Below are 11,873 nucleotides of genomic sequence, written 5' to 3'. Positions count from 1 at the left end.
TCCAACACAATCATTACATTACTCCTCTAAGCATCCCTATTCTTTACATAACAATCTTATGTCTTCCTTCCCAGCTACAACAGCTCCAGCTGAAACCACCGAAGAGAACAACTGTTAGAAGAAACATCCGCAGCAGCACTCAATACTGACCTGGACTACTACATCTAAAGACTACAGCACAAGCCACAAAACCACGGTAAGACCAATACGATTTTACACATACATATACTACACTATATACGCTTACATCACCTCACTTTTGCCCCATTACTAACACACTAGGAACACACACCACCACTTACTCTTACAACAACTGCACAACCACCTCATCCACACAAACAATACACACACACACAACACTCATTTCACAACATCTTACTACTACATTACTAGCATCCACACTACAACTATACATCCGTATTGCTCAAAAAATCACTACACAAAGTAACATTCAAAAACTATGCACTTACTTACAATACTTAGGAGAAAAACCACACCTACACCAAAATCATTCACACACCCTCACTAACATACATCACATACACTACACTACCCGCCATTAGCACTACTTCTGCTACTAGCCACACCACTCCTACATCTACTATACTCGCAATACAACACAGCATATTGACATAACACAACCACACATAAGTCGAAGTATCCTTTATGTACATCATTAGCTACTATTACAATCACGAGCTTGCTAAACCACTCCATTACACACACACCCCAACAATATACACCACACATTCACCACACACACACAACAAAACCAAACACAAGTACACACTGAAAACACCGTCACACACACTTCACACACACACACACACACACACATTACACACTTCAAACACACATGTACAACTGTGCTATAAACTCAACATAAACCTAACCAAACAACACCCACAACTCTACTATAGACTCTATATACCCACATACAACAACACTATTCTATAGATACAATCAATGCATGTACACTCTCGCTACAAATAAATCTGGTGTGCGAACACAGCTACTACTGGCCGCACTAAAAACACACAATTTAAGATCCTTTACACACACAATCCACTGCAGCACTCAACAATGACCTGATCACAAACATCTGTCAACTACTAACACTATACTGTTAGAACACCCCACAAACACAATTCAATTCACACACACACACACACACACATTCCAAATACATCCACACACACACCAAAGTTAAAACACACCTCACAAGCGCATCACACACACACACACACACAACACCTTTACACCACACTCTAACATGTACGCCACCCCTACTAACACTTAATTTACATCACTAACAACATACTCCAAACCAAACAACTAACACACTACAACACATTACTCCTAACACAGACACTGAAACACAATTATTACAAGATTAATCGAAGCATCGCCATTCTTTACATAACACTGTAATGTTTTCCTTCCCAGCTACTACAGGTCCAGCTCAAAACACAGAAGACAAGACCTGCTATCAAATTATACGCTGAAGCACTGAATACTGACCTTTACTACTACTACATCTCAAGACTACAGCACAAGGCCCAAAACCACGGTAAGACCAATACTATTTTACACAACCACATACTACACTATATACGCTTACATCACCTCACTTTCCTAACAGTTAGAACACACTATAAACACACAACACCACCTACAGTAACAACTACTGCACAACCACCTCAGCCACAAAAACAATACACACACACACCTCATTTCTCAACATCTTTCAGCTACATTACTAGCAGCCACACTATACATCCCTATTCTTCAGACAAAGGGCGGGATGTATTAAAATACATCGCCGCCCTTCGCGCCCCCCCCGCCGCGATGCCGCCGCATATGTACTAACATATGCGGCTGGCATCGCGATGCGGTGACGGAGGCCCCCCGCGATACCTGTACTGTGGTGTGCGGGGGGTCTCCGTCACCTCCCAGCCGGCTTCTGCAGTTTTCACGCCGGGGACAGCTAAGCAAGCTGTCCCCGGCGCTTCCTCCTCCCCCTGCAGCCGGAAGGACGTCCGGCTGCGTTGCTAGGGGGAGGAAGGGCTTACCTTCCGGGGTCCAGGAGGACCTGCAAGAAGGTAAGCCCAAGGGAGGGGGGAAAGGGGGGGTCGGCGAGGCGGCGGGGTTGCGGCGACGCGGCGGGCGGCGAAAAGAAGCCCATAGGCTTCTATAGGGTATCGCCACCCAAAGGTGGCGATACCCTGCCCTGCGGTGACGTGGCGAACGGGTTTTAGTACATAGGAAAATGCGGTAAAACGGGGGTTTTACCGCATTTTCCCTTTAGTACATCTCGCCCAAAAAACCTATACAAAGTAACATGAAATAACTATGCACACCCCGCAATTCCATTTCTTTTCAATCTCTTTATGAAAAAGACCACACCGACACATAAATCATTAACACACGCTCACTAACAACGATCACATACACTTCACTACCCGCCATTAGTACTACTTCTGCTATTAGCCACACCACTCCTACATCTACTATACTACAAATACAACACAGCATATTGACATAACACAACCACACATAAGTCAAAGTATCCTTTATGTACATCATTAGCTACTATTACAATCACGAGCTTGCTAAACCACTCCACCACACACACACCCAAACAATATACTACACACATTGAACACACGCACACAACAAAACCCGGCACAAGTACACACTGAAAACACCATCACACACACTTCACACACACACACACCCGAACAATATACACCACACATTCACCACACACACCCACAACAAAACCAAACACAAGTACACACTGAAAACACCGTCACACACACTTCACACACACACCAACACACACACACACACATTACACACTTCAAACACACATGTACAACTGTGCTAGAAACTCAACATAAACCTAACCAAACAACACCCACAACTCTACTATAGACTCTATATACCCACATACAACAACACTATTCTATAGATACAATCAATGCATGTACACTCTCGCTACAAATAAATGTGCTGTGCGAACACAGCTACTACTGGCTGCACTGAAAACACACAATTTAAGATCCTTTACACACACAATCCACTGCAGCGCTCAACAATGACCTGCTCACAAACATCTGTCAACTACTAACACTATACTGTTAGAACACCCCACAAACACAATTCAATTCACACACACACACACACACACACATTCCAAATAAATCCACACACACACCACAGTTAAAACACACCTCACAAGCGCATCACACACACACACACACAACACCTTTACACCACACTCTAACATGTACGCCACCCCTACTAACACTTAATTTACATCACTAACAACATACTCCAAACCACACAACTAACACACTACAACACATTACTCCTAACACAGACACTGAAACACAATTATTACAAGATTAATCAAAGCATCGCCATTCTTTACATAACACTGTAATGTTTTCCTTCCCAGCAACTACAGGTCCAGCTCAAAACACAGAAGACAAGACCTGCTATCAAATTATACGCTGAAGCACTGAATACTGACCTTTACTACTACTACATCTCAAGACTACATCACAAAGCCCAAAACCACGGTAAGACCAATACTATTTTACACAACCACATACTACACTATATACGCTTACATCACCTCACTTTCCTAACAGTTAGAACACACTATAAACACACAACACCACCTACAGTAACAACTACTGCACAACCACCTCATCCACAAAAACAATACACACACACACCTCATTTCTCAACATCTTTCTGCTACATTACTAGCAGCCACACTATACATCCCTATTCTTCAGACAAAAAACCTATACAAAGTAACATGAAATAACTATGCACACCCCGCAATTGCATTTATTTTCAATCTCTTTATGAAAAAGACCACACCGACACATAAATCATTAACACACGCTCACTAACAACGATCACATACACTTCACTACCCGCCATTAGTACTACTTCTGCTATTAGCCACACCACTCCTACATCTACTATACTAGAAATACAACACAGCATATTGACATAACACAACCACACATAAGTCAAAGTATCCTTTATGTACATCATTAGCAACTATTGCAATCACTACCTTGCTAAACCACTCCACCACACACACACCCACACAATATACTCCACACATTGAACACACGCACACAACAAAACCCACCACAAGTACACACTGAAAACACCATCACACGCACTTCACACACACCGACACACACACACACACACACACATTACACACTTCAAACACACATGTACAACTGTCCTATAAAGTCAACATAAAGCTAACCAAACACCCACAACTCTACTATATACTTTATATACCCACATACAAACACACTTTTCTATATATACAATCACTGCATGTACACTGTCGCCACACATAAATATGGTGTGCCAACACAGCTACTACTGCCCACACTGAAAACACACAATTTAAGATACTTTACACACACAATCCACTGCAGCGCTCAATAATGTACTTATCACAAACATCGGTCAACTACCACTATACTGTTAGAACACCCCACAAACACAATTAAAGTCACACACAAACACACATCCCAAATAAATCCACACACACACCCAAATTAATACACACCGAACAAGAGCATCACACACACACACACACTCACAACACCTTTACACCACACTCTAACATGTACGCCACCCCTACTAACACTTTATTTACATCCCTCCCAACATACACCAAACCAAACAAGTAACACACTACAACGCATTACTCATAACACAAACACTGAAACACAATTATTACAGTACTAATCGAAGCATCGCCATTCTTTACATAACACTGTAATGTTTTCCTTCCCAGCTACTACAGGTCCAGCTCAAAACACAGAAGACAAGACCTGCTACCAAATTATACGCTGAAGCACTGAATACTGAACATAACTACAACTCCTACATCTCAACACTACAGCACAAGCCACAAAACCACGGTAAGACCATGAATATTTTACACATCCACATACTACACAGGATACGCTTACATCACCTCACTTTCTGTCCAAATACAAAACACTATCAACACACCCCACAACACACACTGACAACTAATGCACACCCATCTCATCCACATCAACACTACACACACACAGCACACTCACCTTTAGACCTAAGATAACTACACTACTAACATACAAATTACTAAAAGACATCCCTCTTCCAATAAATAAAAAACACACAATTATGGCTTTTCACGACTATCTATCCACAACGTTTTACACAGTCTTGCAACTTTTTTACTACAACAACTATACCTAAGAAATACACATCCACATTACCACAAACGCTCTCCACAATATACCTACAATACACAACTAACTAGCCAACATTAGTGGTACTTATACTATTAACCACGACACACCTGCTTCTACTGTACTCCAAATACAATACACTATCTTTACAAAATACATCCACACAATACTCAAATGCTTCCCTACTTCATGTACGTTATTCACCACAATTCACAACACTATATTGGACACAAAAATAACACACACACAACACTTTTTGGTATTACACTACATACATCCAAACCACACCCTACTAACTCGAAGTACACCCTACATTAGGCCACTAACATTACCCTCAAATTAGCTATTAAAACACACACTTTCAAACAAGAGCACCACCACTAACTGGATACTCTTCGCACACATTACCCAAGACGCGCACATTAACCATCAATGATACTTATGCTATCAAACACACCACATCTGCTTCTACTCAACTCTGAATACAACACAGCATAGTTACATTAGTACACATCCACAGAACACTACATTACTTCCCTCCTTTATATGCATTATAGCACCACATCTATTACAACAACAATCAACCACACACAAATAATATACAACACACATACACAACACAAATACAAACACTTCTAAATACAACCAATCAAGCACCGCAATCCTCAATACTTAACTGCACAACTCAAACTCACAACTACACCACTACACAATAAAGGTCACTTACACATTCCATTAAACATTACTATTTATCAAACTACTCAAACTACACTAATCACATCCCGTACACTCTATTTCAAACACACAATCAACACACACCCCACATACACTTACAAATACAGCACACGCTTCTCATGTACAACAATACTACATGCACACACAACACTGCCCATAATATAATACAACAACCTTCCTAACATTGCCGGTTACTCTCTGACACTCGCAAAGCCACAATCCCTCTCGAATGGACAAAACCATATCCGCTGCAGCCGGGGATCATGTAACATGTACAGAGAGAGTTTAATTTGCCTCGGGGTGTACTTCAAATTGATATCAATGTAACAAAACAACATACACTATTTACCCTGCACAGAAACAATACAACACCCCATTGTAACTCTTTCTGCACATGTTACATTACTCCCACCTGCAGTGCACATGGTTTTCTCCATTACACACTATCAATAACCACCAGACTCAATAAATTATGTATTCCTCTAGCCTAAAACTCATGCACTACTTACTACAATGTCCATACAACACACAGACGCTTACTCTGAACTCAGCCCATACCACACTGCATACACTGAAATAACATCACTTCCATCACAGTAAAGTACCTCACCTACCAATCCTTATTACCAATAGGTTAATTAATCCTACTATTTGGCATATTGGTTCCATTTTACACTGCATTTCACAACTTTGACAACTACATTACATCGTGTCTCCCAATGTAACAGTTCTACATGTTCCTCTGACCATTATCCACCCACAAAACTTACACAATCATAGCTAACACAACACGAAAAAGAACACACACACAACAACACTAATATTCACCAAAATTCACCATGTCCACCCATCTACCTAACATTTCACCTGCACACTTACTCTCTACACACACCAATATCAAAAGCACTATAAACACCTATATCGCCACACAAACATACACCACACTAAACATTCACTACCAAACCACATGTACACTATGCACAAGCAACACACAAACACAAAGTACAATTCAAACCAACTACATAACCAATACATACACCACTCTATCACTAACACTACACCAACACATTCAACAAAACACATCACACACACAAACACCTCTAACACACACAATCCAACAACACAGTACTTTCCTCACATATACTAAACACAACACACACTTAACAATTACACTCACCTCTGCCAGCAAACAAGAAAAAAAAAACTACACCACGCCTTCAAATCGCAACCCACCATACGCACAACTCACATGCAAAATATATTACATTAATCATACTATAACACATACATCACACACACCCATTTCGACAACACTCACAGCTCTACAACACAAGCACATACTCCACCCTTCACACTACTGAAACTGTACCTTACTTAACCCCTACACTTTACAAGCTCTTTTTCACAAACAACACTCACTAAACACACACAATGACATTTAACTGTTACATACACATCGCACTACTACACCAAACTCAGCCCCACATATATTCACAACGCACACAGTATATACACACATTTAAACACACCAACATGCCAAAACATTAACCGCAATACACTTACACACATCCCTCTTCCACATATATATTGCGAGTGGACTTTAAACAGTGGCTACCATTTATGTACAACTAGGTAATTTATTGCGCCCTACACTCGCTCTTCACACCGCCGTAAGGTGCTGCACCCCATTCATATGACAACATTTGTGTTGTGTAAAACATGGTTTGATTGTATGAAAAATGCCCTGTATTCAAACTTCAGTTATCGGTGAAATGTGTTACATAAAGAGCATATAATTTACCAAGGAGTGTGTATAGTTTTGTTCCATTACTAAGCGGCTACAGAGTAAGATGTACATTGATAGTCAAGATAGTACTGTGACATTTGGGGGTGTGAACAGGGTGTGCGTGTTGTTTACGTGTGTGTGCAATAGTATAGTCGGGTGTTTTTCAGTCAGCGCCTCCCCACTGGTGGAGGTGAACACACAGGAAAACACGAGGCTGGGTAGTGATAATGGTGGCGGCCATAAAGGGGACTGTGCATATTATGCCAGTGGATGAGGGTCAAGTGTACCATCACAGGAGTACACAACGGTAGCATAGGGTGTCTGCCACTGTGGCCATGGTTCTTTGTTACTATGTAAGTGTGTGTGTCCCGAGCCAAAGGCTCTACTAGCCTAATAGCCTATGACTCCACCCTGCATTATAGACACACTCACGCATTCAGTGACACATGCACTTAAATAGATAAAACATTATTTAAAAATGACACTTGCGATTTATAATGACGCAGATAACAATGGACTCTCAAGAAGATCCCATACTAAGAAAACGCCGCAAAACTGCAGAACGCCAAGCTAGATGGTTAGCTAAGCAAAGCCAAGAGTCCCTAAACAAAATAAACGCAGAGAAGGCTAATCATAAAAAAATTAAACGCACACAAGAAACATTACAACAAACTGAAGCGCGTCGTATTGTACATGCAGAAGCAGAGCGACTCAGAGTCCACAAAAAAAAAACAGAAACAACTTTCCTACAACAGCCGCCAAATCCAAATTGTCAGCCAACCACACATACTGAACAACAATTACTACCGGAACCAGTACCTACATTGGAATATGTATCACATGAACTTCATATACTTCCACCTGGAAATTCAAACGTTTGCCAACCAACACACAATATTGACAACCCGAATCAACCAAGTACATCTCATCCAAATACATCAACAACCACTTCGAAAACATTGATACATGGTATTATCAATCAACAAGCACAGGCACCCAGACTCCAACACAGAGAAGAGGAAACAGCTTCACTTCAACAGTTCCTGCAAAAAGACTGTCAACCAAGCACACAAACTGAACAAATCTTACTACCGGCGACAGTACCTCCATTAGAAAATGTACCAAATGAACAACATATACTTCCAGCTGCAAATTCCACCGTTTGCAAAACAACACACAATGTTTCCAAACACATTCAAACAAGTACATCCGTTCCAAATACATCAACAACCACTTCTCAAACATTGTTACACATCAACAACAACAACAATGGTCACATTAACCCACACAATCCAACACTAACAACAAATACCAACGTTATGTTGCAACACCAAGAAGTCACACCACATACTTGCGGACCATTTAATATTATCTGCCAGTTTTGTGGATCTTTTAATTTTATCGATGAGCGTCCACATGATGGCAAATTTACTCACTGTTGTCAAAAGGGAAAACTAAAGTTACCAAAGCCACAAGACGTTAATGGACTACAGTTACAGTATCCTGAATTTTTGAAAGAATTACTTTCAAACCCACTTTGCCCACATTACCAACACTTTAAAGAAAAAATACGATCATATAATAGTGCACTTTCCTTTGCATCTATGGGAGCAAACATTGTTCAATTACCAGGAAATGGTCCATATGTTTTCAAAGTTCAAGGACAAACATATCATCGGACGTCACACTTACAACCCATCAATAATGAAGCACCCCAATTTGCTCAACTATACGTTCTTGACAGCACACAAGCAACCAACGTTCGAGAACATCATGCTGCCAATCAAGATTGTAGACCCGATATCATGGACAAAATTGATCGCTTTTTTCGACAACACAATCGCCTTGCACAAAGCTATCACCTTATGCGCCAAGTTGAACAACAACAACTGAAACTTGCCGCCGAAAAAGGAGAAACCATTCCAGTGATTAGTATGGCGCTGAAACGTGATCGGCAATCTGATGCAAGACGATACAACACACCCACATCCAACGAAGTAGCTATGATTTTTGTCAATGAGGACGGCGAGCCACCATTCAAAAGAGACATCCGCATATACCCCATAAACCCCACAAATCCAAAGCAACAATTTATACATTTAAACATTTTAAGCCCAAACATGGATCCAATGACATACGCCCTTTTATTTCCATATGGTGAACCAGGATGGCAACCAAATTGGCAATGTGAGTCATACAATACAGCAAAACTTAATCCAGTGAACAAAAATGTTTCCATGTTACAGTACAAGGCGGCCTTAACAGCCATTCGGGAAGAATTTAGTCCCATCATGTCTGCAGGAAAATTAACTCAACAATGGTTAGTTGATTCATATCTTCAAGTTGAAGCTAATAGATTAAACTACATTCGACACAATCAAACACGTTTACGAGCAGAACAATATCAAGGACTTGCTGATCACATTGCAAACAAAGCTGATAATCTCAACATGCAACCTGGTGTCGCTGTTATTTTGCCATCAACCTTTGAAGGCTCACCGAGACATATGCGAGAGCGTTGCTGTGACGCTATGTCTATTTTTGCTAAGTGGGGTGCTCCTGATGTTTTCATAACGTTCACTGCTAATCCAACTTGGAATGAAATAAAAGACAATTTACGACCTGGCGAACATACTTCAGATCGACCTGATTTAGTAGCACGGGTATTTCAAATTAAGCTACATTCGCTCATTAATGATATCAGTAAGCATGGTGTTTTTGGAAAGGCCAAAGCTTATGTATATACTATTGAGTTTCAAAAAAGAGGCCTACCACATGCACATATACTTATGACACTGCAAACTGAAGACAAAATTACCACCGTCCAAAAAATCAATCAATTTGTCTCTGCTGAAATACCATCAAACGAAAATCCAATTTTGCGCAACATTATAACACGCTGCATGCTACATGGTCCATGCGGCATCAATAATCCACGTGCACCCTGCATGAAAGATGGCAAATGTTCCAAGCTCTTTCCAAAACCATTCCACCATGAAACCACCTTAAACACAAATGGCTATCCTATTTACCAACGTCGACCTGGAGAACAAGTAGAAGTTCGCGGTGTACTTATGTCCAACCAAAATGTGGTCCCATACAACCCATACTTATCACTTAAGTACAATGCTCACATCAACGTTGAAGTATGCACATCACTTACAGCTATTAAGTACATATACAAATACATTTTTAAAGGGTTTGATTGTGCTAATGTGGCTATTACACCAAATGGAGAAGCAGAACTTCAATACAATGAAATAACCAATTTCATTGACTGTCGCTATGTGAGCCCACCTGAAGCCATTTGGAGACTACGAGAATCATTCATGCATAATCGCTCACACAGCGTAATTAGACTTCCAGTCCATTTACCCAACCAGCAAACAATCATATTTGAGCAAGGTCATGAACAAAAAGCTCTCCGTGCAGCACAAACTGTACAAACCAAACTAGAAGCTTGGTTTCACCTCAATGCTACTACACCACATTCACAGCAATGGCTGTACTCCGACATTCCACTTCACTATGTTTACACACATTCCAAATGGCAACCAAGACAACGAGGTGGAGACAAAATTGTTGCACGAATGTATACCGTCAGTATCAAAAATGAAGAGCGTTTTTATTTACGTCTTTTACTACTACATGTGCCCGGTGCTATCAGTTTCCAAGCATTGCGAACTGTAAATGGTGTGGTTTGGGAAACCTTTAAAGCTGCTGCTTTAGCACATGGCTTTCTCGCATCAGATAACGAATGGCATAACTGTTTATCAGATGCAGCCACTTACATTATGCCTAAACAGTTACGAGAAATGTTTGCCTACATATGTTGTTTTTGTCAGCCTGCTGAACCACTTCAATTATGGAAAGATCACCTTATTCAATTCACTCTTGACTTTAGTCACAATAATAACCAAGACCTTGCCCAAAGCAAAGCTCTACACCACATTAACACTATTTTACAGCAACATGGATTGTCATGTGCACTGCTTGGCTTGCCAATTCCAACTGGAAATGCACCACAAGAACAAGCATATAATGTCATAGAAGAACAAAAT

At 40.6% G+C, this 11,873-nt stretch overlaps 1 long non-coding RNA gene across 1 annotated transcript; it reads left to right on the top strand.

The window, feature by feature from the left end:
• Nucleotides 1-1,446: 1,446 nt before the first annotated feature.
• Nucleotides 1,447-8,610, top strand: LOC146058710 (uncharacterized). Its single transcript, XR_014469909.1, has 4 exons — nucleotides 1,447-1,570; nucleotides 3,464-3,587; nucleotides 4,847-4,973; nucleotides 8,319-8,610. It is a non-coding gene; the product is annotated as an uncharacterized LOC146058710 (long non-coding RNA).
• The last annotated feature ends 3,263 nt before the right edge of the window (nucleotides 8,611-11,873 follow it).

The sequence above is a fragment of the Crinia signifera genome, chromosome 2 (genome assembly GCF_055691185.1).
Source record: "Crinia signifera chromosome 2, ASM5569118v1, whole genome shotgun sequence".
In the NCBI taxonomy this organism is placed as follows: Eukaryota; Metazoa; Chordata; class Amphibia; order Anura; family Myobatrachidae; genus Crinia; species Crinia signifera.
This window is presented reverse-complemented; position numbering and strand designations above follow the sequence as displayed.